Source organism: Myotis lucifugus, unplaced genomic scaffold, assembly GCF_000147115.1.
Source record: "Myotis lucifugus unplaced genomic scaffold, Myoluc2.0 scaffold_64, whole genome shotgun sequence".
Classification (NCBI taxonomy): Eukaryota; Metazoa; Chordata; class Mammalia; order Chiroptera; family Vespertilionidae; genus Myotis; species Myotis lucifugus.
In genome coordinates this window covers 5,146,199-5,173,172 of record NW_005871112.1, presented here as the reverse complement: position 1 = coordinate 5,173,172, position 26,974 = coordinate 5,146,199, and the positions used below count along the sequence as shown (strand labels likewise).

The window sequence follows — 26,974 nt, the reverse complement described above, 5'->3', positions numbered from 1 at the left end:
TCCATCCCCAATAACGTTTTTTTTCCCAGCGTCAGTCGATAGAGAAACTCTTGTCTGCAACAACAGCCACTTTGTAAAGCCTTTTCCGTGACCTTATTATTTTTCCAGAGAAAATCACCCTGGCAACAGGAAACAGCAGTGGATCTTCTAGAAAAAGACATTAGGCATCAACTTTGAAACAATAGGTATGGAGCTTCACCGCATGGGGAATAAAATGTGTCTCATTTTATTTTACTTCTGGTAATATTTTTCACAATAAGATTTGTCATGGAATCATAATTGCTTTTTGAACAAACAATTGCTATACAACTTTTGTCAGAAAACTCAGAACTAACTTTGGATGTATAGAAACACTTAACTTTAAATAGAACTATAAATTGACAATTGATTAATTTTGGAACATCTATTATTTCATAGTTCCAAGTCAGACTATCTTTTTTCAAATGCTGTCTTTGCCAATTATTAATTTTTTTTTTTACCTTAGGCATATCGTATGAACTCCCTCTATCTTGGTTTCCTCATCTATAAAAACTGAGACTAATGCAAGACTTATTATCAATCTAAGCATTAATTTGAGCATTATGCAGCTAATATATGTTAAAGGCTTAGACCAAGGCCAAGCACACATGAAAAGCATTTATCTATCATCATTATCATCATCATTATATTTTAGCCTATTTTAATGAATCTGAATTTCTGCTATGTAGTTATAATCTTATCTTAGGCAATTTATAATTTAAGAGTAAATATAGTATCAGAGTTCAGAATTTTTACTCTATTTCCTTCCTAAATAAGATAAAAACTCCAATTGGTAAAAATCCTTTTTGAATAAAGCTTTTACTAAATTGAATTCTTCCTTTGCTAAAAGTAAATTCAACTGATGTAATTCAGTTTTGAATATCCTAATACATTTATCTTGTTTACAGAAAGTTTACACATGACATGTGGCAGAGTTGGCCAAAGTAATGCAATAGTTTTATTCTTCTGCAAGACTCTAAATATATACATAGTGACGAAGGGAAGTGCAATAGGAATCTAGGTACAAAATTCAATGCTAAATAGTAATTGAAAAAGATGTGTTGCTTGGAAACTGCAGAGAACACTGCTTTGTTTCAAGTGAAGGATAATATAAATCATGCATTAAAACAAAACCTTTTTAAAATTTCAACAATGCAATTGATGAGAGTTTTAATAAGCTCTGACACATAACTTGGAATAGTGCACTTCAATCATACAGATGGCTCACCAAGACAACCCACAAGCACTGATAGATTTATATGGAGGCTTAGTTACATACCTTTCTGAGGCTTCAGGTTATGGTAGCATAAACTGGACTCAGATTAAAGGTAATGAAATATTCCTTCTAAGAATAATCATCCTTTCAGAAAAAAAACTGCACCTAATCAGAGGTGTCATGCATCACTGAGTTTTGAGCATAGGACTTGATATTTAATGGCTATTTGGTCACATTTGCAATTGGATGCAGTTATTAAACACTGTGAGATACTAATTTGTTACAGGGCAGGAGGAGTGAGTCCTTTCACTCCTTCCCAATTTTGAAACATGATGACCCTGAAAGTTAATGAAAATAAAGAGATCCACAGAGAGCGCAAAAATCAAAATGCAGTGGTGAGGACTACTCATCCTTTGTTTGACTGCTTGAGGGATAAAATTTAAATACTTGCAGACAAGACCTTTGAATTGTAAAGCTTTCACACCATCGTTAATTTCTCCCTCTTGAAGACTCATTATATGCAAGTCTTCTCCTGTAGTCCTGAAAGTTCTTCCAAATTGAAAAATAATTGATCTATCCATAGAGCGGTTTCTGAAGCCCTGATATTTTGGAAATGCAATCTTTGTTTAACCCAAAACGGAATATGATCATTTCTTAGCAAACTCTAAACAAAATTAAGCTTCCTTTCTATGCATTAGCCACCCAAAGTTAGTTTTTAGCTCATCTTAAATAGATCAATTTACAGCAATTATAACTATAATTAGTTTAATAGAGGGGAAAACATTTTTGAGTCCTGTTGTGCACCAGCCATCCTCCTTACTTTATTTTAGTCTTTAAAAGCTCACAGTGAACTGCTGAGTTAGATGGCAGTTAATATTGTAATAATAAATTATCAACCATCAAAACTGTAAATATGCCCATAATTTAGAGTAACTTTTGAATGGCTTTTGTTAACAAGAGATTTTGGTACTTTTTCCCTATTAATAAATAAATAAGATTGAGAATACATGTATAAGATAATAAAAAGTTATAACTTAGATTTGAAATTGATAGAATCAGAACTTAATTTATCCTGCCATACTGATGAAACTGGAGAACCAAGTCTTTATGTGATTTTTTTCAAGCTCACTCAGGGTTCACTAGTGAGGTGAGGAGATAGCACCTTACCAACAGCTTGGTACTTAATGAGTGTTTCTTTCTTCAGAATATGTTGTAATCAGTAATTAATTAAAATCCCTATGCGATAAAACTAAATTTGCTTCACTTTTCAGGATAAGGCTGATTAACAGAACTTATGAGTCAAGGTTACAGTAGCATCCTTTTGAATTCAGGATTAACATTAGGCATATTTCACTGCTCAGTTTATTTTTCTATCTTTTGCATCCTTTAGTAAATTATATATTTATCTTTGAATGACGACTCCTATATTTCTTCTAAATTTGATTTTTAAAATTCATATAATTTTCGACCTAAAATTATGTGGTGAATTTGTTATGAAATAAATATCTGACAAATATGTTGAAAAACTAAAATACGGATAGACAATATAGGAAGAAGTAATTCACATCCCTTCAGCTGTATGTTTTACAATATAATTACATTCGAGTAGTGAATGTAAAAAATGTAGTACCCCTATAATTAACTAATAGTAAAGAGTAAAGCTAATAACTTTTTCAGGTAAGAACTGTGATTTAGTGGCATGGCTTGTTTCCCAGGTGGCATGTCTACGTGCTGCCCATCTCAAATGAAAATCTTCTTTTAAGAAGAATGCATATATCTTGAAAATATGATTTAATAATCTATGTAAAAATAAACTAATCCTAATGGCAAATTGCTTCAGCGAAATGATTGTAATGCTATCTGGAAGTGGTTGATGCTCAGAATGTACAGTACTCCTGTCTTGTATCATCGGGATGATCAGCTTGCCACTGAAAGCTTTTGAAATGTTTTTCATCTCTTTGTCCTTGGGACATGATGGGGATGCTGGGAAGTAGAGAGATAATTGTAATGAAATTTTTCTCCTCTTAGGATATGAATTCACTTTAGATATCGCCTTCCTATTCAGTGACAAATAGCAGATGTTTTGATCAAAATAATATGAATAATAACACACAGCATGATTTTTCTTTCCTATAAAAATAAATTGATTTCTTTTATATTTAGAATAAAAGCTTTCACATTAGAGAGAATGGACGCTCATAAACTTGGAGCTAATCTTTAAGGAAAGCAAAATTTCCTGGCTGACTTTTTTGGCAAGGTTTCTCTTACCAATTCATTTAATTTTCACACCATAATTTTAATTTTCACACCATCAGAGAGGCCTGTTCAAGATTGTGTTCTTAGTTTCTTCCTCCACAATTTTTTACTGAAGGCAAGCATGTTCATAATATAATTATATCAACTGAAATATAATTTTTAAAATATTTTTGTTATTTCCACTTTAATCAGTTAAAATTTTAATAATGTATGTTTTATAATATAATTACATTAGAGTAGTGAATGTATATAATTTATAAATAGTTTTACTTATATGAGCAGTGGGCTCTGTTTTTATTAATTAATAAGTATCTGTCATCAAAATTTGAAGCCCTCTACTTTATAGAACTCCTCTGGTTCTAGAAATTAACTTTCAATTTTAAAATATTTCCAGGTGAATTCCATCTTTTTCCTAATAACATTTACAGATCAAGGGTATGAATTTAGGATAAGCTTAATGCTATCTTAGTACATGAATCAAATAACTTCTTTTCATCCCTCCTTTTTGTCTTGGCATTAGATTTTACACTATTCATTATTTTATTTTTATAAAAAATACTCTTGAAACTTGGCTACTTGTGTAACAGTCTTTGTTGATTATCCACCTTTTGCTCTGCAGTTTCTTTCCTCTGATCCTCCTGAGCCTTGGTTCTCAAACTAAAGGCAATGTTTCCAAGAATTTCATCTCTAATTGTCTTCCCTTTATATTTATCTCCTGGGTTACCACAACCACACTCTAAGTAAAAAAAAAAAAAAAAATCTCAACTCAGCCTATTCACCATTTCCACACACTCATTTCAAGCTCTACATATTCAAAACTCAACTCAAAATCTTCCTTTCTCAAGATTTTATATTCACTACCTGAGAAAATTAAACAATCATTTACTAGTTACCCAAGCCATTCTCTCTCTCTCTGTCTCTGTCTGCCCCATGTCAGATCAGTAGTAAAGCATATGCAATTCTAATTCTTGATCACTTTTAAATCCTATCATCCTCTCCATCCTAATACTTCTTATTTTGGCCCCTTTACATTTTTCATGTAGATTATTAGAACTAAGTGACTTTCCTTTTCCCATTTTGTCCCAATCAGTCCCTTCTCACACTTTCTGAATCACCTTCCAGTGATGAATCTAATTATATTATTTTGTTTAAAATATTACCTCTGGATCATCATTGACTAATGATTAAAATATGACCTATCAACACATTTAGGACTTTCGTGATCTGTCTAAAACTTTATTTGTTGTTTTTCTTATCTTGTTTCTACCTGTTTTGCACAATAGGACCCAAATTAATATTTGAATCACGTATGTACAAGGCCTCAAAATAGAGATAATTATTTAGTTAAAGATAGAGGTGATTATTCAGTCAACAATTGAAATCGAATTCAAAATATTATTTTATTGCAATGAAAAATGATGAAGGAGAGCAGAATATGCCACCCCAAAATATGCTATTTATTATTTTAAATTAAAGGTATTTCAGAAATAGTCAAGGCAAGAAGGATGCTCTGCCTCCACTTTGTCCCCCTGCAAACAGGAAATAAATTTCCTATGTAAAAGATACTCTCCCTGACTAGGAGGGTAGAAGGCATCCTTATCACCAGACATAGAAATTTAGAGCCAAGAAATCTATATAAACAAATCTTTTTATTTCTTCACTAATTCACTACCCAAGCCCAAATGTCTTTATCTTGTCGATTCTTCATAGATTTGTTTCCTTGTCTAAAAGATATACAAGTTGCCTGCTTTGGTCATTTCTTTGAGTCTTATATCATCATGGGCTTCCAAATGTATGAAATTAAATATTTTTCTCCTATTAATCTGTTTATGTCAGTTGAATTATTAGATCAGCCAAAGAACCTTGAGAGAAGGGAAATTTTTTCAGCCCTACAATGGCAATAGTTGGATACAAGAAATAATATTTATAAATTTAGACAATATCTAATAATGTCATGTTATTAAGTCAACCACCTACTCCATCATCAATAAATGCTTTTTAATTTTAGAGTTGAGCAACAAAGTTGGATTGTCTCAAAATGCCACATCTACCATCACTGAACAATATTCATAAGGCTGCCTTGGGGAGAGATATTTTCTTGCTTTACCCCTTTTAATTTTTAGAAAATAATGGTATTATATAATTGTGACTTTCATTCTACCACTCAGATAATAGAATCAAAGGTTATAACAATTTTAATGTCATGTTTTAATGTTATTCTTGAAAAGAACATCTTCAGATGTTTTAGCTACAGTCTTTCCAACCCAAGAAATAATAAACCAAGAGTTTATTTTGAAAATGCCATAAAATACAACCTCTTGCTACATACTTGTTATATTAAGTATCTCAGGTCTGATATATTCACAATGTTTAGATAGTTAGGAACTAAGTACAAATAGAGTAATTTATATAAAACATATGAAATTTTAGATAGACTTTCATTTTTCGTGTAATTGACCATCATTTAGGACAACTTCATTCCCAGGTTTATAGAAATTTTTTTTAATTCAAGTGTTCACATCATTGAGATAGACTAATTTCACATGACACACACACATTTAAATTCCCTAAACTCATTTGGTAACTTATGCTATATTAATTTTAAAATACTCTTTTTAGTATAATTTGGTTTATATGTATGATTTGTTTGATTAATTCCTTTACATAATTCCAGAGATTCTGCTCCACTGTATCTTTTTTCTTTTCCCCTATCTTAAGCCAATCATCCTTTAATTTTTTCTGAATTAAAAAAAAAATAAAAGCTTTACACTTTCTTTGTACATCAATCAAGTTTACTTGTAATTTCTACAAAATACACACACACACACACACACACAAAATAGCAAACTTACTTAATTTTATGGTATCCTATCTAATAAAGAGGTAATATGCAAATTGACCATCACTCTGACACACAAGATGGCCCCCCCATGTGGTCAAAGATGGCTGCCACAAGATGGCCAACAGGGGAGGGCAGTTGGGGGGGATCAGGTCTGCAGAGGAGGGCAGTTAGGGGTGACCAGGCTGGCAGAGGAGGGCAGTTAGGGGCAATTGGGCCAGCAGGGGAGCAGTTAGGCATTGATAAGGCTGCCAGGGGAGTGGTTAGAGGGTGATAAGGCTGGCAGGCAGAAGCAGTTAGGGGCAATCAGGCAGGCAGGCAGGCAAGCAGTTGGGAGCCAGCAGTCCCAGATTGGAGAGGGTGCAGGCAGGGCTGAGGGACACCCCCCTGCACAAATTTCATGCACCAGGCCTCTAGTAATATTATAATCAGGACTGAGGCATATTAGATCTTATTCTTCACAACTATGATAATTATGGATTGACTTGAGAGCCATCTGGTCCTTCACATACTAGTACAGTTGTAGCCAGGTTCTGTAGAAAACTAATCTGTGAATCAATGCTTTTCTGAAGTTGGGGTTTTCAATTCAGAAGTACTAGGTAGCCCCCAGGTTTTCAGTATGATTGCATTTATCCATATCAAAAGTACAAAGGAATCAACATACTGGAAAGTAATTGCTCTGTTGCCATAGGGAAAGAGATTAAGAAAACTGTCAGTTTAAGGAAGAAACTGCCTTGGTAGTAATCCTTTGTATTATCTACTCTAAGCCATAAATGATTCCCTAACCTAATAGATAATTATTTCATGAACTGTAAGGTCAGAGGACATTAGCAAGATTATTAAAAAATACAACTATTAGAAACTTTCTATATTCTGAAGGTCAGATTATTCCTTTTAAAAGTTTGTATTTGACAGCACTGAATGCCAGCAGATGCTAATGCACACAGCAGGGAGAACAATTACTAAAACCATTCATTTACTAGGTGATCTCCAAGGCCCCTTCTAACTTTAAAATTCCCTGTCTAAGTCCAAATTAGAGTCATTTTTATTTAAATTGATAAAGCTAATCATATGTTTTAATTAAGAGACATTGCCTTGTTAAATGACTGTGTGAGATCAGGGGATTATGTTAATAGGAACCCAAAATTTGTCTGGAAAACCAGGGTCATGAAACAGGCAAGATTTAGACAAGTGATGAGATCTCACAAAGCAAGTTTGCTGGCAGAGCGTACGCTATGTCCTTTGTCAGTTGGGCAGAGGGAATAGACAAATTTACAGAAAAGTCCAGTTGGGAACAAGAATCAGCAGAGGTAAACATGGTGTAAATAGATAAGACCAACTTAGGTTTCATGAAAAGGAAGACAAAGCAAGGTCTGGGGGTGTAAGTCTAATCTTATTTTTTCTATTAGGTGTCTCTGATTTTTCCACTTTGGTTTTGTTTCTAAGATGAGTTTCCTTAACATTATTTATTTTAGACTGTGAAAATGATTTTAGATCCATTTGCCGTTTCATAAATTCTTGATAATCATGTATATAAATAATTCTAGGTAATATGACAAATTATAAACACATTATGAAAGCTGGATTTGAGGGTATGGTGGCTGTTAAAATTCCCTGTGGACTGACTATAGTTGATAATAATTTAGTGACTTTCCTGCCTGCTTTATTATTATTTTCTACTTCTAGGCCCCAGACTCCACTCTGGGGCTAAGATGAAAGAAAAATGATAGCTGTAATGAGTAAATAATTAGTTTTATTCATTTTTTCTGGATTATCATATTTTCCCCTTACCTATATAAGGCCATCATTTCTTTAATCCCACTTCCAATATAAAAAGCTCCAATGACCATTCCTGGTCAAGATAGCCTCCTCGAACACTGAATTCTGTGGGAGCAGAAAATAATTTTTCTTCTACCCTTCTAAATTCTTCTGGTATATGTTATGCTAAGTGAAATAAATCAGTCAGAAAAAGCTAAGAACCATATGATTTCACTCATATGTGGGATATATACTGAAGCCTATGGACACAAACAGTAGTGTGGTGGTTGCCAGAGAGAAGGGGTAGAGGCATTCCTAGAGCACCCAGCTTAGGAGATCAAGAAGACTGCACCAGTGGGTCCCACCAAGACTTGGAACCATATCAATTCTAATACATAGAAAAAAACACAAAGAGACAGAAAATTGGGAGACAAAGAACCAATGAAAGAACAGGAAGAATCTCCAGAAAAAGAGCTAAATGAAATGAAGGCAAGCAATTTACTTAAACAGAGTTCAAAGTGATCATAAGGATACTCAACAGCATGAAAAAAGACATAGAAGCCATAAAAAAAGTTGGAAATGAAGAATACCATACATTAATAAAGAATACACTGATACACTGGAAGGAATAAATAGTAGGTTGGATGAAATAGAGATTGAATAAGTGATTTAGAAGATAAGATATAAAAGCCACCTAATCAGAGCAACAAAAATACAAAATAATTTTAAAAAATTAGGATAGTTTAAGGGAATTTTGGGCATCATAAAACATAACAACATCCATATAATAGAGGTACCAGAAAGAGAAGAAAGTGACTAAGGGGTAGAATACCTGTTTGAAGAAATAATGACAAAAACAAACAAACAAAAAACAACTTCCCTAAACTGGTGAAAGAAAAACTCACACAGTTCAGGAAGCACAGAATCTTGATCAAGATTAACCCAAAGATAATCACACCAAGACACATTATAATTAAAATGGCAAAGGTTAAGGACAAAGAATATTAAAGGCAGAAAGAGAAAGACAGTTTGTTACCTACAAGAGAGTTCCCATAAGGCTGTCAGCGGATTTCTCAACAGAAAAACTATAGTTCAGAAGGGAATGGCATGATGTATTCAAAGTAATAAGCAAGGACCTGCATCCAAAACTATGCTATCCAGCAAAGCTATCATTACCATCAAAATAGAATTTCAAGAAATGCTGAAGGGACTGCTGTAAGAAGAATAAATAGAGAGAAGAGGCTGGGTGGAGATTGGCAAAGGAGGTAGAAAATGGAAACATCTGTAAAGTGTCAACAATAAAAATAAAGTTAAAAAATACTTAATGCTGGGAAGGATGCAGGTAAAAAAAAGAAAAGGAAGATAGGACATATGTTGTGCCTATCTTCTGTACCTCTATTTGCCCAGTGCCTGGCAATGGCAGATGTTTAATAATTCATTATAGAATGAATGAAAAGAGATTAAACAAGATAATAATTGAAGGCCTTCCCCAAGTTATGCTACTTTGGCATGTCCATTATATTGAGCTGAAGGCAACTGAGACCCTGAGGGCTCAAGAGAAACTTTTACCTTACTCTTAAGAATTTAAATGTGGGGTGTTGCCCATAATAAGGGTTGTCATAAAAAATAACTTCTTATGACCTATCTATATAGTAGGGAAAACTTCAATGACTGAACATCATCTTGTGAATGGCCCACCGCCCCTGTGAAGCTTAGGGCATCTTACCTCATTCCTTAGGACAGGATGTTATATACACCTCATTTTACCTTTCTGTCTCTGAATCTCTCATGTATGCATGGTTCTCGTATACTGCATATAATTACATTTGATTATTTTCTCATGTTTATGTCATGTCAATGTAACTATTAGAACACCTAAACTAACCTAGAAGAATTGATATTTTTTTTTCTATTGCACACAACACCAAATAGTATCCATTTGCTTTCATAGCATGGAAATTATTGGTGATTTACACAGAAGCAATTTCACTGTGGGAGTTGTACCAAGAAGCATAAAAGGCGAATAAAAGAAAAATAAATTAAATAGTTCAAATATATTTCCAGGAAGTGGCTGATATTTTAGATGAGTTGGAAGGATAAATTGTATGAATTGATTAAAATGAAAGTACCCTCTGCTCATTGATAGTTACCCACTGGCTTGAGTAATTAAGGCTGGCATGTTTGCAACCTTGTAAACAATGAGATCATCAAGAAGTACTGCAGTAATGTTTTGTTAAATTTCTTTGAAAATATCAAATATCAACCATATATTTTTCTAATTCCTAGATGGAGCAAAATGAGAATTATAAAATCATTATTTATAATCATAATGCATTTGGTAATGCTCAAATAATTTCCCATAGTCCACATATCACTGTGATGCCCTATGACATCAATATAAAGTAGTCATATTCAGATAAAAAAATTGCAAAGACTTTCATCCCCAAAAGACACAGAAAAATTTGACAGCCTCCCAGACAGCCAATACAATAAAGAAACATTTGGAGGTTAAGTTTGACTTGCTTTTCTCCCCTGAGAAGCTCATATTCAAGGTAGCCCCAAGATTCCCCCAAGCTAATCCTGTCACAGGAGTCAAGGGAATAGCAAAAAGGTATAATTCATATTTATTTTCAGTTAAAATTCTTCCAAGTACAAAGAAAAGAAATCTTAAGGGTAGTGTGTGCAATAAATATTGTTCTCCTTTAGAAAAATAAATAAATTCTTGCCCTGGAAATTGTGGCTCTGTTTCTCTCTCACATTTCTCTCTCTCTCTCTCTCTCTCTCTCTCTCTCTCTCCCCAATCAATATTTTTTTTTCAAATTTCTTTGTATTACTTGTTCTTTCTCAGGTGAATTTTAATGCATAGATATTGCCCTTTTACTCCAACAAAATAATGTTGAATATATATTAGCATAAGTCACTTATAAATAAATGTAAAATCTAAATAGAAGAGGGTAATTTAAAAATAAAATATTAATTCATTTTAAATTTTGTCTCTTTGTCTCTCTATGGATCTGGACTAGATTGACACTACCTTTTAAATGTATCCAGTCATATGATAGATGACCCTTTTACTTCTTTAAAAGTTTTTTAAACAGTAGATTAAAATAATATATTAAGGTATTTAAATTTTATTCAACATTCACTATCTCAAAGGAAGAATTAAAATGCAACAGATTACTAAGTACATTGGAATGAGCATAATAGCTTTACTAGTAAAGAGTCCATGGTTTGCATAATGAATATTTTTAACAATTTATTGAGTAGAAATAAAATGAATTGTGCTATCATTTAATAATGCATAAATGTGACAATGAGATTTCTACTTCTTATTGTTAACATTCAAAACCTGAGGGTTGGAGCAAGGAGAAAGGGCCATTCAAAGACTTTGAAGTTCTAATGTTTAGGACATTTAATATTCAAGCTTGTCTAATTGTATCTACCAGTTATCTTTATACTTTGTCTCATGAAGTTGTCTTTATTTTAATATACAAATGCAGGTGAATATCTATTTTCCTCAGTATGTATTTTAACCAACATACTAGATTCTTTAGAGGCTTCAGCCATGAGAAATTAGTTTTATTGAAAATTATGAGAATGATTTCACTAACTATAAGGATTCTTAACCTAAAAAGTGGGAAATATATGATTCTGTGTATACTTAACATATGAAATAACTTTTGGAGATATTAAAAAAGAGACAACAGGCCCAAAATGGAGTCACTTGTGCTAATCTCCAGTTCAGCAAACCAATCCTTAATACCTAACCTGATTGCAGTTCTAGCCTCTCCCAGGAATATGACCTTTTAGCCAGTCCAATCTGGGATTACTTGGTCGGTGCTAGTGAGGTAACCTGCCTGACAGGCCCCTTTCTTCCCCCATAGAAAAGCGACCTTGCCTGAAACAATATCCTGGTTCCTAGAAATTACCTTTCCCACCCCCTCTATCTATGAAAGCTTTTCATTTTGTGCAGCTCTTGGGAGTTTCTTTCTATTTGCTAAATGGGATGCTGCCAGATTCATGAATCATTGAATAAAGCCGATTTGATCTTTAAATTTACTTAGTTGAATTTTTGTTTTTAACAGCCCAATTTGCCAACCTGTAGATAAAAAGAGTTCTTAGAAAAATTCTTTAGAGAATTTTTGTTGGAATGGAAGAATTTTGTCCCCTATATGGTTTCAAAAATCAGTCTCTGGTTCTTTAAATCTGGTATAGAACTATTTTGTTAGGGAAACTATGCTGAGTCAAAGAAAAAATGTTCCTGTGAAGCTACATCTAGAATAGACATAGTAGTCATCCAGAACCTATAGGGTTGTGTTTTAGTGTGTCATCAGTTTTCTCTCTCATGGCATATTCGATTGTGACTATCCATGTATCTCTATCAACATTCCTTTACTTAACAATAATATCTTTTCTGCATAACTGACGTGAACACATTCCAGTATGTATTTTTAATCCTTTTTTTCATGACCATTCATCTGATAACCTTATATAACTTATTTTCTCAGATTTAATTAGTTCAAATTTTATTGAGAGTAATTTGTTTGCTAACCTTTTATTTAAAAAACACTTGACCAGTCCAGCTGGTATGGCTCAGTGGATTGAGGGTTGTCCCATGCACCAAGAGGTCACTGGTTGGATTCCCAGTCAGAAAACATGCCTGGGTTGTGGGCCCGATTCCCAGTAGGGGGCATGCAGGAGGCAGCTGATCCATGGTTCTCTCTCTCCCTCTCCCTTCCTATATCTCTAAAATAAATAAAAACATATTAAAATTAAAAATAAATTAAAAACACTTGACCAGATATGGGATTCATTGTCCTTGGGTAAAGTACTTGCTCTGGATTAGTCAGCTGTATCTAAGGTGATGTAGGGCAATACGTGGTAAATAATGTGGCCACCAAGTGAATTGTACACAAGATAGATTAGCATGGTTTTAGGAATAGGCATCTGAATAAACTTAGCTATTATAAGAAGAAGAAATGAACTCATCAGATCCTGTCAGTTAAATAAATTCTATACATTTTTGTTTGGATGAAATAAATGGCAATAGTAAAAAAAAACACAAATGCTTTGAATGAGCAATTTCTATTATAAAAGAGCTCTGTATTATTTTCATATTGTAATCAAATTTAAAATATTTAAAATTTATATTTTATATATAAAATTTTGAAGTATAAGTTACTTGAGTAACTCCATTACCCTTCATTATTATGAAATAATGATAGTTTTACTAAGTGTTTTTAATACTTTATAATCACAAAATGGATGCTAAGATTATTTTGGTACAGATCAAATCAAATACAAACCCTTAATTAAAAACATTTTTAGACTTCACAAATGACACTTTAAGAAATATATCATCAAAATTAGATGTAGTAAGTGATTTTCTACAATAAAATAATGTATCAATTCTTATGTGTTTTTTGACATTTCTTTAATTGCAGATCACTTCAATATTAATCTGAATTTTCAACATATTGTTTTATATAGTCTTTTATTTCTCTAATTACTATGCTGCACATATTTTTCCAAACTGACATTCCAATGTATTGTACATTTTTCTGATATTTCTAAAATTACCATTTTCCTTCTAACCTCTTCCTTTTACCTCAACACCTTCACAGTGCTGTTTTCTCAAAAAGAATTCTCAAGCTTCAGTAAACATGCAAGTATAAAAATTGTTTTAATTCATTATAAAATGTTGTATATAATTTTGTGTCATTAAATGCAGATATATATAGAAAAATTTGATGCAGTAGGTGAAAATAATTGAAGAGCAAAATAAGTTGTTATGATCCATGCATCTCTTATTTCACCCTATAGATTACTATAATTTACTTGTAAAATGTATGGTGTTTTTGCAATATTATTATGTATTTTATCATCTCTAAATTTTTTTTATTCCCTTTAGAACTGAACATCTCTAGTAGAGCACAAATGAGTTGGTGGATCATAAATAATATCTGAATACTACACTGTAATAGCATATTAAAACATAATTATTATTTTAAATCTACTTCATGAGAATAAAGCAAAATATTGGGAATGTAGTATTAATTAATTCGGAAAACAACGTAGGCCACTTTCAGCACCTAAGACTTAAAATTTCAACTTTAAAAGTGACTTTGGAATTACAAACTTTAAAAATTTTAACCTATTTTTAGTAAAGTTGCCTATTATCGAAGGACTTGTATGCATGCATATAAGCATAACCAATGGACATAAGACACTGGGGGGAAGGGGAGGCCAGGGGATTGTCAAGGGCGGGGGGAAAAAAGGACACATATGTAATACCCTTTGTAATACTTTAAGCAATAAAAAAATAAAAATTTAACCTATTTTTAGTAAAGTTGCCTATTATCCAGCATTGAATATCTTGCAGAAACTCAGATTTATAATGAAACTATTTTCAAGAGCACATGATTTACAAAGTATACTTAGGGTGCTTTAAAAATGTGTGTCATACTTTAAAAGGAACCAGCTAATCTTCTCTGAGTCATTCCAATTTTTATATATGTGCTACCATACAAACATGATTTTTAAATAAGTTTTTTCTTATTAGTTTCAGCCACCTTTAGATATTTAATTTTATAATATAAAATACACCATTTTATAGGCAACAATATAATTTAAATCAATATTAACATGATAATTACCATTTATATCAATATTGGTATGGTAAATGTTTATTGTTTAAGCCACTCAGTCTAGTGTATTTTAGTATAGCAGCCTGAACTAAGATAGGTTTTGGTATTTAGAAGCAGAACACCACTGTTACAAAAACATATAAATGTGGAAGTGGCTTTAGAAATGTGTAATAAAGGCTGGGAGAGTTTTGAGGTACACATTACAAAAAGTCTATGAACTGTTAAAAGTGATCCTGATGAGAGTTCAGTAACAAAAGGAAACTCACAGAAACACTTCCATCTTCATAGCAAATACATAAATAATCATGTACAGAATTTGGTAGAAATATGGATGATGAAGGCCATGCTCAGGAGGTTTCAGGAAGAAATGAGGAACATGCCATTACACACTAGGGAAAAGGTGATGCTTGTTATAAAGTGATGAAGAACTCGGCTGAATTGTGTCCATGTTTTGTGGAAGGTAGAACTTGGGAGTTATAAGACTGGATATGTAGTTGAGAAGATTTTAAACAAAGTGTTGAAGGAGTGGCTTATTTCCTCCTGACTGCTTACAAATGAAGAAGAGAGAAATACATTGAAGAAAAAATTGGTAAGCAATAAGTAAAAAAAAGTAACTAGAACTTAAAGATTTAAAAAAATTCTCAGCTTATCCATACTGCAAAAAAAATGAGAAAGTGTTCTGAAGAGCACACTGAGGGTGTGACTGACCAAGCATTTTGATGAGGAGATTAGATAAACCATGGACCTAATCCAAGCCAGGAATGGAGATGAGATTAGACCAGCAGAAATACTGCCAGCTGGGCCTGAAGAGAAGAGAAAAATGGGATGGGATGAAATAAGGGAAGGCTGTTGGAAGGACTCCTTTGAGTCTATAGGACATGAACATAAAGTTTTTCTGCTGTAAATGTGTGTTATGCTTCTAGAAAAGGGGAGAATGGCCCTGAAGGTGATTCAGATATCATTATGGCCACCACATGAGGCCAGTGGGCCTGAGACTGAAGCATGGGAATGGAGCTGCCTATCATCATGGGATTGCAACCCCTGCTCATATGAATATTATCATTTATATCAATGTTGATATGATATTATTTCCCTAGCAACAGTGTTCAAAATCTATTTTTTTTACCTTTTTACATAGAACTACAGAATTAAGACTTACTTTATAAATATTAAATATTCCAAAACATTTTATATTATTGTGAATAGAGGAATTACTCTAGGTGAACAAAAACTTGGCAGAGAATGAAATTCTTTTTATTCTAGTTCTATCTTTATCATTAATTATCTATGTGATTTTCAGCTGAGCCTTGTCATTCTCTCTGCCTCACAATTTTTCTGAGGACAATAATACTTAATTTCCATATTTCCTAGGGTTGTTGTGAGCAAAATAACTCTGGTAATGCAGTAATTTGGAAATATGGTGAATGACAAAATATAAGATCTATTATTGTTGGTGTAATTTTAGTAGTTAAAATAAATTTGATTATTTGAGATTATTTGAGTAATGATAGTCATACTTAAATATAGCTGCTTCTCTGTTGGATATGCAATTAAATTTGTTGTGAGTGCATTTTTGCCTTTTTGGTACTTTAGTGTTTGTTTAATGTCTTAAAATATTTAGAGCAGAAAATGTTTTTGAATTATGTAATAAGTTAAGTTCAAAGGTAAAGGTGTTTAGCCTCAGGAAAACCTACTTATAATTGTTTGTCTCCCACCTACTAATGTCACTTAAGGTGCAAAGAATGAGTTGTGAGTTTAATTTTACATTAATCATAAAAACATCACCTTGACATTTAAAGAGAAAGAAAACTTTTTATGGGATTGCAAATGAGCACTTAAGATATTGAAATGTCTCCTTGAAGGAAAAAACAAAATGTTCTTCTTTGTCTTTTAAAAATGCCAACTTTTCTCGCCATAGTAATGTGTAAGAGTATCCTATATGGATTTGGGGTAAAGAAGCCAGCTCTTGATTCTTCAAATTATAACTGCTGTTTACCATAAACTAAGCCAATTTTTTTATCTTGAGTGAGAGATAAGTATGAAGTACTAGTAACTTTCAAAATGTCTCCTTTGGGAATGAGAAAATTATACCTTGAGGAAAGAGTAGACAAATCAACCATTTTTAAAGTGACATTTATTCATTTTCATAGAATTATTAATTTTTTGGGTGACTGACAGATCCTCTTCAAACAGTGGTTCATGTGTGAGCCATAGCGGAGGTTTAAGTGGGAGGATGACACTGGTGTGAAGAGAGGTATTGAAAGAAGCCTGGAAACCATGTGTACAAGTACAGACTGAATATCTCACTATTCCAGTGCACGCTGATTTGCTGATATATATACCCAAGTTTATATGTCATTATCAATATTCTTAATCTGTTAGCAGTACAATTACAACTGCTCTAAGTTGAATATCTACATATCTTTTTAGAAAAGTTTAAGGACTATTATATTAAACAATGAGGCTATTAGCCTAAGGTGGCTCTAATGCTATGCCAACCAGTGCAAGCAAACCAAAAATCTAAGCCTCAGGCTTACATATTGAAACCTAAGGACAACCAATTACAAACAGTCAATTAGGCTTTAAGCTATAGAGCCAATTAATAATTTTCTTACTTTGCTTCCACATTTTCTTTATAAAAGTCTCTCTCCCATGTGTCTGTCGGTGGAGTACTCCTAACCACTTCCAGTTTGGTGGAACCAATGCTGATATGAAGAATTGAGAGGTTACAGAGCTTGGGGAAGGAATTGTCTATACAAATTTGCAAACAAAATACATTCAGATAAAATGATCATTCTTGGCACATATTAAGAAAGTTACTCACTTGAGTGCCCAAATCAGTGTTATATACGCTTAGTTTTAAAAAGAGGAATCATTTACACATTTGATATGTTCACAGGTTTGATGATGAAACTAAAAGGAGTTTTAGGGATAAAATAGGCAGGTTTAGGGAGTTTTAGGAATAAAGAGGGCCCATGAGGGAGGAAGGCGTAAGTGAGGGCTTGGAGTTGCCAAAAGGCATACATTCACAGAGAAAAAAAAGGGGGGAGGTGCCACAGGATAAGGGAGATGAAGACATCCATTCACAGAAGATAGGGGAAAGACACAGGGTATGGGGAGAAAAAGGAAAACTTTCACAGAGGGTAGAGAAATGCCTACAAGTAGGAGAAAGAGGAAACTAGATTTCACAGGAGATAGAGCATTTTACCACTGAAGGGGGAGAGGAAGTGGGGAGCACCACTTGGAGTTTAGGCTTTGAAGCTGATATTCTGCAAAAGAGTGACCAATAAGAAGGGAGCATCAAGAGACAAAGAACTGCGACTTTTATAAACCTTAGAAAAAAAGGAGCTTAGAGGGTTACCCCCTTGGGACCCCCTCTCCATGTGGGAGGCTGTATTTGCTTCCAATAAATTTCCATCCTTTTCATCTACCACCTTTTGCCCGTGGCTTCATTCTTCTAATCCATCTGGACAAGAACCCAGGAAAGAAATTACCCTTGCATCCTGCTCAGAAAACCCAAATCAATATTATGAAAAGAAATTAGTATACTCTTTCCTTGTACAGGTTCATATCCCTATCTTCTCCACAGTCCTGAGGCATTTATCTGTGGGGTGGAGGAAAAAAGAGACAAAGAGGGTTGAAGGACAGGGCATAATGATTGTTGAGAAAAGGAGTTTATTATTTAACCTCTGTCTTCCAAAGCAGGGCTTTAGAGCATGCATCAGAAAAGTCCGTGAATACCAGACTTTGCGAAGAAAAACATATTTTTCTGAATTCCTCAGGACACATCAAAAGGCAGCCCCCAGGGAGAAAAACCATGGAGATTTTTCCCACTAAAGATCTCTCTTCTGCCTCCTGAATAGGCCATGAGGCAGCAGGAGGTGAAAGGTGGTGTGTGGGTAGACTAAATAGCCATCTCAGATGGTGGATAAAGAAAATTTGAATTTATTTAAGGAAAGGGGATAGGGGGTGGGATATCCAAAGCAAAAGGCTGCACAGCACCCAGCCAAGGGGACATTGGGTCGATGATGGCAGCACCCAGGAGCTGGAGTCTCATCCTGATATGCAGTCGCTGGTGGGGAAACTGTTGTCATCAGTGGGTTTGGGGGCGGAGGTGGTGGGTTTGTAATGCGGATGGAATGCAGGTGTGCGATCAGGTGTCCTTAGGACAGTTTCCATTCCTTGTATAGTCTGACTCCCAGTGTCCAGCAAGCATTTCCTGGTCTTTTGTTCTCCTGTGGTGGGAAGCTTATAAATGGTCGTTAAGGATTATATTGCCCTATAGTCCTAACAGGAGATTCATGAGAAAGTCCAGAAATGATGATGTTGGTCGCACCCTGTAGCCCCCACAGGGCCCTCAAAGGACCTAGAATCCAATAGACAGCAGCTCTTCACACCAAAATGTCAATGAGACCCTGTCATACTTTAGTTTTCAGGAATCAGGACCCAGACCTGTTTAGCCATTACACTGCAGAAGCCAGGGAAGACCCAAAGGATACTACAAGTATCTGAGGAATTATTTTCCACTTTGATAAAGAAGCAGTAAGCCTTCATTACAAAGTCTTAGGCCAGTGAAAGCTTCTGTTGAGTAAGATTAGATTTTTTCCAGATAGCAGGTACCACATTTAACACTATTTTGTATCACTATTTTAGGCCACTTCCACCATTGGTTTTGGTCTTATTCCTGATTATAGTGAAATTGATTACAAATATTGAGGTCTTTTATGAATTACATGTTCACCCAGAGAATTATCTTTTTATTTAAGGCTATAGTTGATAGGTTTTCTTTTTCTCCTTTTTAAAACAATTCTAACTCATGAATACATTTTGTTTTATAATAACATTTAGACATCTTTACCATGTTCTTTATGCCACTGTTGATTTTGAAGCATGAATTATCAAAAACTTATTTAGGATGCATTTTTTCCTGTGACAGTAAGACATGATTCAGACACTTTACATTGTTCTTTCTGAATAAGATGTTAGTAATACTTAATTTTGAGTTTACATGTCAGGAATTGTGTTTGATGCTATATGACTCTTCAATGACAAATGTTTATGATGCTGTAAAGAACAGTACTCCCTTCTGCATTTGATTTCATAGTTATACAACACAATAAAATATTACTGAACACATGCTTTCATATAACTATATTGTATCATAATAAAATCAAATGTGGGGTGGTTGAGTCTGAGTTCTTTGTCTTGCAAAATCGAAGAAAGAAGTCCTGGACAAAAACAATTAGGGGGAGCAAAGATTATTGAGAGAAGCCAGTCCAGGAAAAGGTGCAGCTGGGGTCCAGGAGCAGGCCAGTGTCCAGAGCTTCCTTTCCATGTTACAGTCAAGAATCATTCAGTCTCCGAGTGAATTAAAGTCTGTTAGTCCATGTGTGGCAGTCCATGTGGTCATACGTCACATGGGTGCAGGGGGGCGCATCTCCTGCCATCAAACTAAGAATCTAGCGTGTCAGAGAGAGCAAGAAGAAATGCACTTCTTAATTTAGGGGATGGAGACGGCCTTGTTAGCTCCTAATTGACATTTTCAAAGAATTCTGCCTTAGCAACATCCTTGGGATTGGTTTATATGCCTTACCGCCTCTGTCCTCGCAATATCCATACATTTTAAAGTTCGTGCCTCTCCCGTGTGTCCTTCCTTCCCCACCCAGTTAGGGTGCCTTCATAACTACACCTGGCTGGTTCTCCACTTTTATTTCTTCCCATGGCCCCAACTCCTGACCACATAGCTTTCCTCTGTCTCCTCAATTATGAATATTTGAACTTATTAACATTCACCCATAATTGCAGTATCATAATGAGTTGATCAAAACATATAAATTCAATGAAGTAATGATGGAAGGATAAATTTAACTTTTCATATACCAACACTAATACTGAAACACTTTCTTACCCTACTAAGTGCTATACTTATTGTGGTACACAAGCTCTTTATTTTAATGAAACATTTCATTATCAGTTAATGTCTTGGTTATTTTACAATATTTGCATACAAAGAAACCCTGGAAAAATATGAGTCCTGATCAAATTAATATCAGAGTTACTAGATATAAAATTTCATCTATCCAGAGGAAAACAAAAAGTGTGTCTTTAAAAGATGAATCCTCCCCATTTTATCAACAGCATGGACAGTAGCGTGTGTTCTACCATACATTAATATCTGCTGATTACAGAGTCCTTAGCCTTCCGACTTGAGGGATGGACCTCATCTGTTCAAACGCAGGCTTTGATTAGAAGGAAGATAAGTGAAAACCATTTTCTTGGTTCTCTCTTGCCCATTCTTAACTGACAGACTCATTTAAATTCCATTCATTTTTCTCTCTTAAGTGCTTATACCTCCCATCCCCACAACATATTGTCACCTTTCTTTCAGTCTCTGCAGTAACTCAGACCCAGTGAAAAGAATGCACGAAAGCATTGTTTCAAAACTAATTAGAAAAAGATAAAAAGCAAAAAGGTTTCATGGAAGAATAAGCCAGAAAGAACTTGGATAAGAGAGAGGGCTCAGGGGAGTCCTAATTGGAAAGGCTGGGAAAGGTTGGAAACAGCTTGCTCTATTTTAGCATATGAAAAAGTTCTGGGCTGATGGAAGAGCCCAGAGATTTTTGAATCAGAATTCATGGGTTTTCATTCCAGCTCTGACACTTAGCTGTGTGTCACCTCCACTGGACTTGTGACCTCTCATTAATGAGAGATAATGTTTATCTTTTAGTTTGAGGATTACTTCAGATAATTAGTATAGTCGAAATTTATGTTTGTGTAAGTTATCATTAAGTTAGAAAAATAATGGCTCAATATTTTTATTAGATGCTAACTTACTCAGGTCAGTACTTTTGGGAATAATTATGCAATTGGCCATTGTTTCATTTTATTCCAGATAAACGTTTTCCTATATCTGTTCCTCTCCCCTGAGTTCATGAGAAACGATGAGTATTTATTTATTTTTTTTTTATATATTTTATTGATTTTTTACAGAGAGGAAGGGAGAGAGAGATAGAGAGTTAGAAACATCGATGAGAAAGAAACATCGATCAGCTGCCTCCCACACATCTCCTACTGGGGATGTGCTCGCAACCCAAGTACATGCCCTTGACCGGAATCGAACCCGGGACCCTTCAGTCCGCAGGCCGACGCTCTACCCACTGAGCCAAACCGGTTTCGGCGACGATGAGTATTTAAGTCAGTTCACTTAACGTTAGTTACTGAGTGCACTGTGCTAAGAAATTTGAATGCATTATTTTCCTTTGCAATGCTTACAATAACCGTTATTTAATAAGGATGTTATTTTCTCTACATAGGAAATTATGACCTAGAGAAGTGAATCAGGGGAATAGGTTTATACACATTATACAAGTTTGCTTTCCTCCATATATTTCTCGTCCCTCCTTCATCTGTAGCTAGAGTATTTTATGCCCAGTGCTCCAGGAACAGTAAGATACCACTGAATTTTACAATTTCTGATAACAAATTCTAATTTCTTTCTCAAACTATAGTCCAATGAGTAACTAATAGTAGTTAATTTTATTTTAATTCCTTACTATACAACAGAAAGTTTGAAAATATCTTACATTATTTCACCTAATCCTCTGAAAAATACTAGGAGATATATGTTGTGTGTATACACATTTTATAGATCTTTACACAGATCTGAAATAAGGTATTTTTCCCCGGGACACATCAATATTAAGAGAGAGAATGAGGCTTCAAAGCTCTCTAAGCTTCACCCCAAGGGAAGACCTGAGAGATTCAGGAGTTCTTTTGCTTTGTGCTGTTCTGCCTTTTAGATGAGCTCAATTAAAGAGGAAGTATTTTTTAGAAAAGTAGTAGATTTGAAAATCCAAGGATATAATGCACCCATGCCTTAAAAATGTGGTTAGATACTGGAGAAATTGCAAGAGCCCAGAGTTCCCCTAAGCCCACCACCACCATCAAACCAGAGTAGAAAGAGCTGTTAATGTGGTACATCTAGAGTGGCAATTTTCAACTGTTTGCCAAAGTAATTACTAAAATTCTGCAGCACACCAAAAAATATATTTTTTGCTGATCTGACAAAAAAAAAATAGGCATAATTTTTAAATCATTAAAACTGAATGGCTATTGTTTTGCTGGATCTTGTCATCTTTTAATTTGACAATCTAAGGGAAAAGAGGTCAGTACCCCTGACTAAATAGTCAGGTATTGCATGTTTTAAAAAGTCTTGCGGCACACAGGTTAAAAATCGTTGATCTAGACAAATGGCCAAAATGCAGCTTGTAGATCTAATACCATATTCGTGTGCCCAAGCATTACAAGTAAAGTCATATGATTTTTCTTGGTCCATAGAAAAGCACAGAGATGGAGCATTAACAACCCTGCTAAATTTCTCAGAGCTCAGATCTCAAGATCAGCCCAGTTTTCACAGGGCCTCTAAGGTGGGGAGGAAGGGAAGTGGAAATAATGGAACTAACCAAGAGCTGACCAAACCTGAGATCCCCCCCAGCAGTGATTATATGGAAAGACATCAGAGAACGCAGTGGGATAACCATAAAGATGTTTTATTTTCATGAAAGTATGGAAGGTTAAGGTCCAGGGCTCCTAATTTGTGTGAGTTCCTCTAAGGACAAGGAATGTGTTGAAATTACCTTATTATATTCTAATATTCTATTTAATTAAGATAAATTATAAAAAGCATAATGTAGCCCCAGTGACTAAGCCACCACCGAGGACTCAGCAACCTCCCCTTGAGCCCCCCCTCACTTCCCGATGCTCTGTCCCCCATGCCCGCCTTCTCCTGCCACAGCCTTCTGTAGGCCGTTTCCACCGAGGAAAAGGAATCATATCATCTGTCCGCCATCCAGAACCTCCACTCCTTCGATCCCTTAGCTCCGTGGTGGGCAAACTGCGTCTCGTGAGCCACATGCAGCTCTTTGGCCCCTTGAGTGTGGCTCTTCCTAAGCCTTAGGAGTACCCTAATTAAATTAATAACAATGTACCTACCTATATAGTTTATGTTTAAAAATTTTGGCTCTCAAAAGAAATTTCAATCGTTGTACTGTTGATATTCGGCTCTGTTGACTAATGAATTTGCCAACCACTGCCTTAGCTGATGCAAGTCAGAGTGATGATCAGCTTCCTGCTGCCACTGAGAATTATCCTATATAATAAAGAGCTAATATGCTAATTAGACCGAACAGCCAAATGATCTTCCAGACGAAACCAAGGCTACAAGTGCTGGCTGAGGCTCTGACAGCTGAGCCCCTTGCATGAATTTCGTGCATCAGGCCTCCATTATCCATGGCAGGAAGACCCTTACCACTGTCCAAGGGATTGCTGATGTTTATGATAAAAATAAACTAGTGAAGGCCTCTAAGAAGAAATTTGCCTGCAATGGTACTGTAATTGAGCATCCGGAATATGAAGAAGCTTCAGGGTGACCAGTGCAAGAACATATGCCAGTTCCTCATAGAGATTGGACTGAATAAGACGACCAGCTGAAGGTTCATGGGTTTTAAGTGCTTTTGGCTCACTGAAGCCTTAGTGAGGATTTCTTTGCAATGAGTAGAATTTTCTTCTGTCCCTTGTCACAAGTTTAAAAACCTCACAGCTTGTATAATGTAACCATTTGGGGTCTGCTTTTCACTTGGACTAGTGTAACTCCTTCACGCAATAAACTGAAAAGAGCCATGCTGTCTAGTCTTGAAGTTCGTCATTTAATGAGGTCAAGCAGTAGGCACCTGGCAGTGTCCAGCCTGAAGCAGAGCAATAACGTGATGTTTCAGCCAAGCCCATGTCTAGCCAGAAGATCCTCACCAGAGTTGGTGCCCTTAGAGAATGTCACCGCCTGAACAGACTTCGGTGATGCTGAGAGGAGAGGGGTAAGGCAGTAGCGGCATATGTACCATTAGAGGGAGCCTTCCGTAGTCAAAGATCTACACCTGACCTGGTGGATGGAGCTTAGAACAGCCTGCCACCTTCCCTCCAATGATGTGTAAGGACTTCTGGCTTGCCACCAAGGTCTTTTTGACCAGACATATCCTAGCTAATTGTTGTCCAAACACCATAATTTGAGGTCAACCTTCAATCAGAGTTAAATTTTTGACAAGGGAACAAATTTCAAACTGAAGTGTCAGTCATGTAGCTAGCTATAGAGCTTGCAACTTACTAGCAACAGCTGCCCCAATGCCATGTGAAGTAAAAAAAAAATGATTTTGGGTGTTTTGTTCTCCTCCTTTAGTTTTAATGTTATGTTATGTATTTAAACCCTTATTTAAATAAAACTTGTTTTCAGGGGGGAAAAAACCACAATGTACACATTTAATGTATAGAGTTCAATGAATTTTGATAAATTTATACCCGCATGTAACCACCAATCATATCAAGATATAGAACATTTCCATTACCTCATAAAGTTATCTTGTGCCCCTATTGTTTATATCCCACACTCAAGAGACAAACATTTTTTCCTATTTGCTCTATTTTTTTTCTAGATTGTTTTTTCTATTCTAAGTGTATGCATGTCCATATAAATTTTAGAATCATCCTCTTAATCTCTTCAAGTAGACTTTTAACTTGCAGGAATTGTACTCTATTCTGTCTCCTTAGTACTCGGTATCTGTTAATATCTCTACTCAGTCCCCCTCAGCCTTCAAGCTATTGGTGGGCATCTCACCCGATGCATACATAGCTCAAGAAAAAGTAAAGGGTCTGGGAGGGAGGTTGTATGCAAGTTTGGCCTCCAATGTATGACTTCTTTTATGTTATTTTTTCCAGTACATTTTTTATTGAGGTATAATTGGTACAACATTGTATTAGTTTCAGATATATAACATAATGATTCAATATTTATATATTTTGAAATGATCACCATAAGTCTAGTTAACATCTGTCCCCTTACGTAGTTTTGAAATGTCTTTTTACTTGTGATGAGAATTTTTAAGATTTACTGTCTTAGCAACTTTCAAATATGCAATACAATATTATCAACTACTAGAGGCCCATGCATGGGTGGGGTCCCTTGGTCTGGCCTGAGGGGATTGGCCAAAGCCAGCAGTCCTAGATCCTCAAAGGGATGTACCAGGTGTACTGGTTAATAATGCGGATTTTGTAATAAAGAAAAACATGATATTTTCAAGAGAAACATCAAAAGTACTTTATTCAAAGTAATGTCCATCACTAGCTACACATTTCCCCCATCTTTCAGGTAATTTGTGGATACTGTCCCAATAGAACTTTTCTTGTTTTGAGGCAAACCATTCAGAGATCCAATTTTCCACTTCTTCGCATGTTTTGAAGTGCTGCTCAGAAAGTGCGTGTGCCATCGATCAGAACAAGTGGTAATCTGAAGGAGCAAGGTCTGGTGAATACAGCGGGTGAGTTAATACTTCCCAGGCAAGATCTTTTAACGTGTCTTTAAGTGGTTTTGAAGTGTGTGATGGTGTGTCATCATGAAGCAAAATTACTTTTCTGTGTCTTCTGGACCATTCTGGTCATTTTCTGATCAAAGGGTGGTTCAAACTGATTATTTGTTGTCAGTGGCAATCGGTTATTAACGGTTTCATCTGGTTTTAGAAGCTCATAATACACCACACCTTCCTGATCCCACCAAACTTAGAACATTGTCTTCTTTCCGAAGCGATTTGGCCTTGCAGTTGATGTTGATGGTTGACCTGGATCAACCCATGATTTTGTGCATTTGGGGTTCTCAAAATAAATCCACTTTTCATCACCAGTCACAATGCGATGCAAAAAAGACTTTCTTTTGTGCCATTGAAGCAACATTTTATTGATGACTTTTCGGTTTTCCACTTGTTTTCGTTCAGTTTGTGTGGCACCCATTTTCCTTCCTTTAAAATCTTTCCCATTGCTTGTAAATGATTGGAAATTGTTTGCTGAGCAACGTTTAATCTTTCTGCAAGATGTTTTTGAGTTTGACAAATATCTTCATCCAATAATGCTTGTAATTGTTGATCTTCAAACTTTTTCAGTTGACCTGGACGTTCTTTGTCTTTCACATCGAAATCATCACTTTTAAAATGTTTAAATCAATGTTCACAAGTATCTTGAGATGGAGTATGTTCGCTATAAGCTTCCCAAAGTATTCAGCAGCACTTAAGTAATGAATTAAAATTTCCCGCAAATTTTCTCTTTTTTAGGCATGAAATTCAACATTTTTAAGCATAAAAATATCTATGATGTTAACACCTTCAGAAAATTTGACATATGAAGTTTTGAAGCTTGTTGTTGATA

At 35.0% G+C, this 26,974-nt stretch overlaps 1 non-coding gene and 1 pseudogene across 1 annotated transcript; one reads left to right on the top strand and one right to left on the bottom strand.

Annotated features, from left to right (window-relative positions):
• Positions 1-14,515: 14,515 nt before the first annotated feature.
• Positions 14,516-14,621, bottom strand: LOC111826265. Its single transcript, XR_002829549.1, has one exon. It is a non-coding gene; the product is annotated as a U6 spliceosomal RNA (small nuclear RNA).
• Positions 14,622-22,983: 8,362 nt separating this feature from the next.
• On the top strand, positions 22,984-24,245 carry LOC106697355 (annotated as a pseudogene).
• The last annotated feature ends 2,729 nt before the right edge of the window (positions 24,246-26,974 follow it).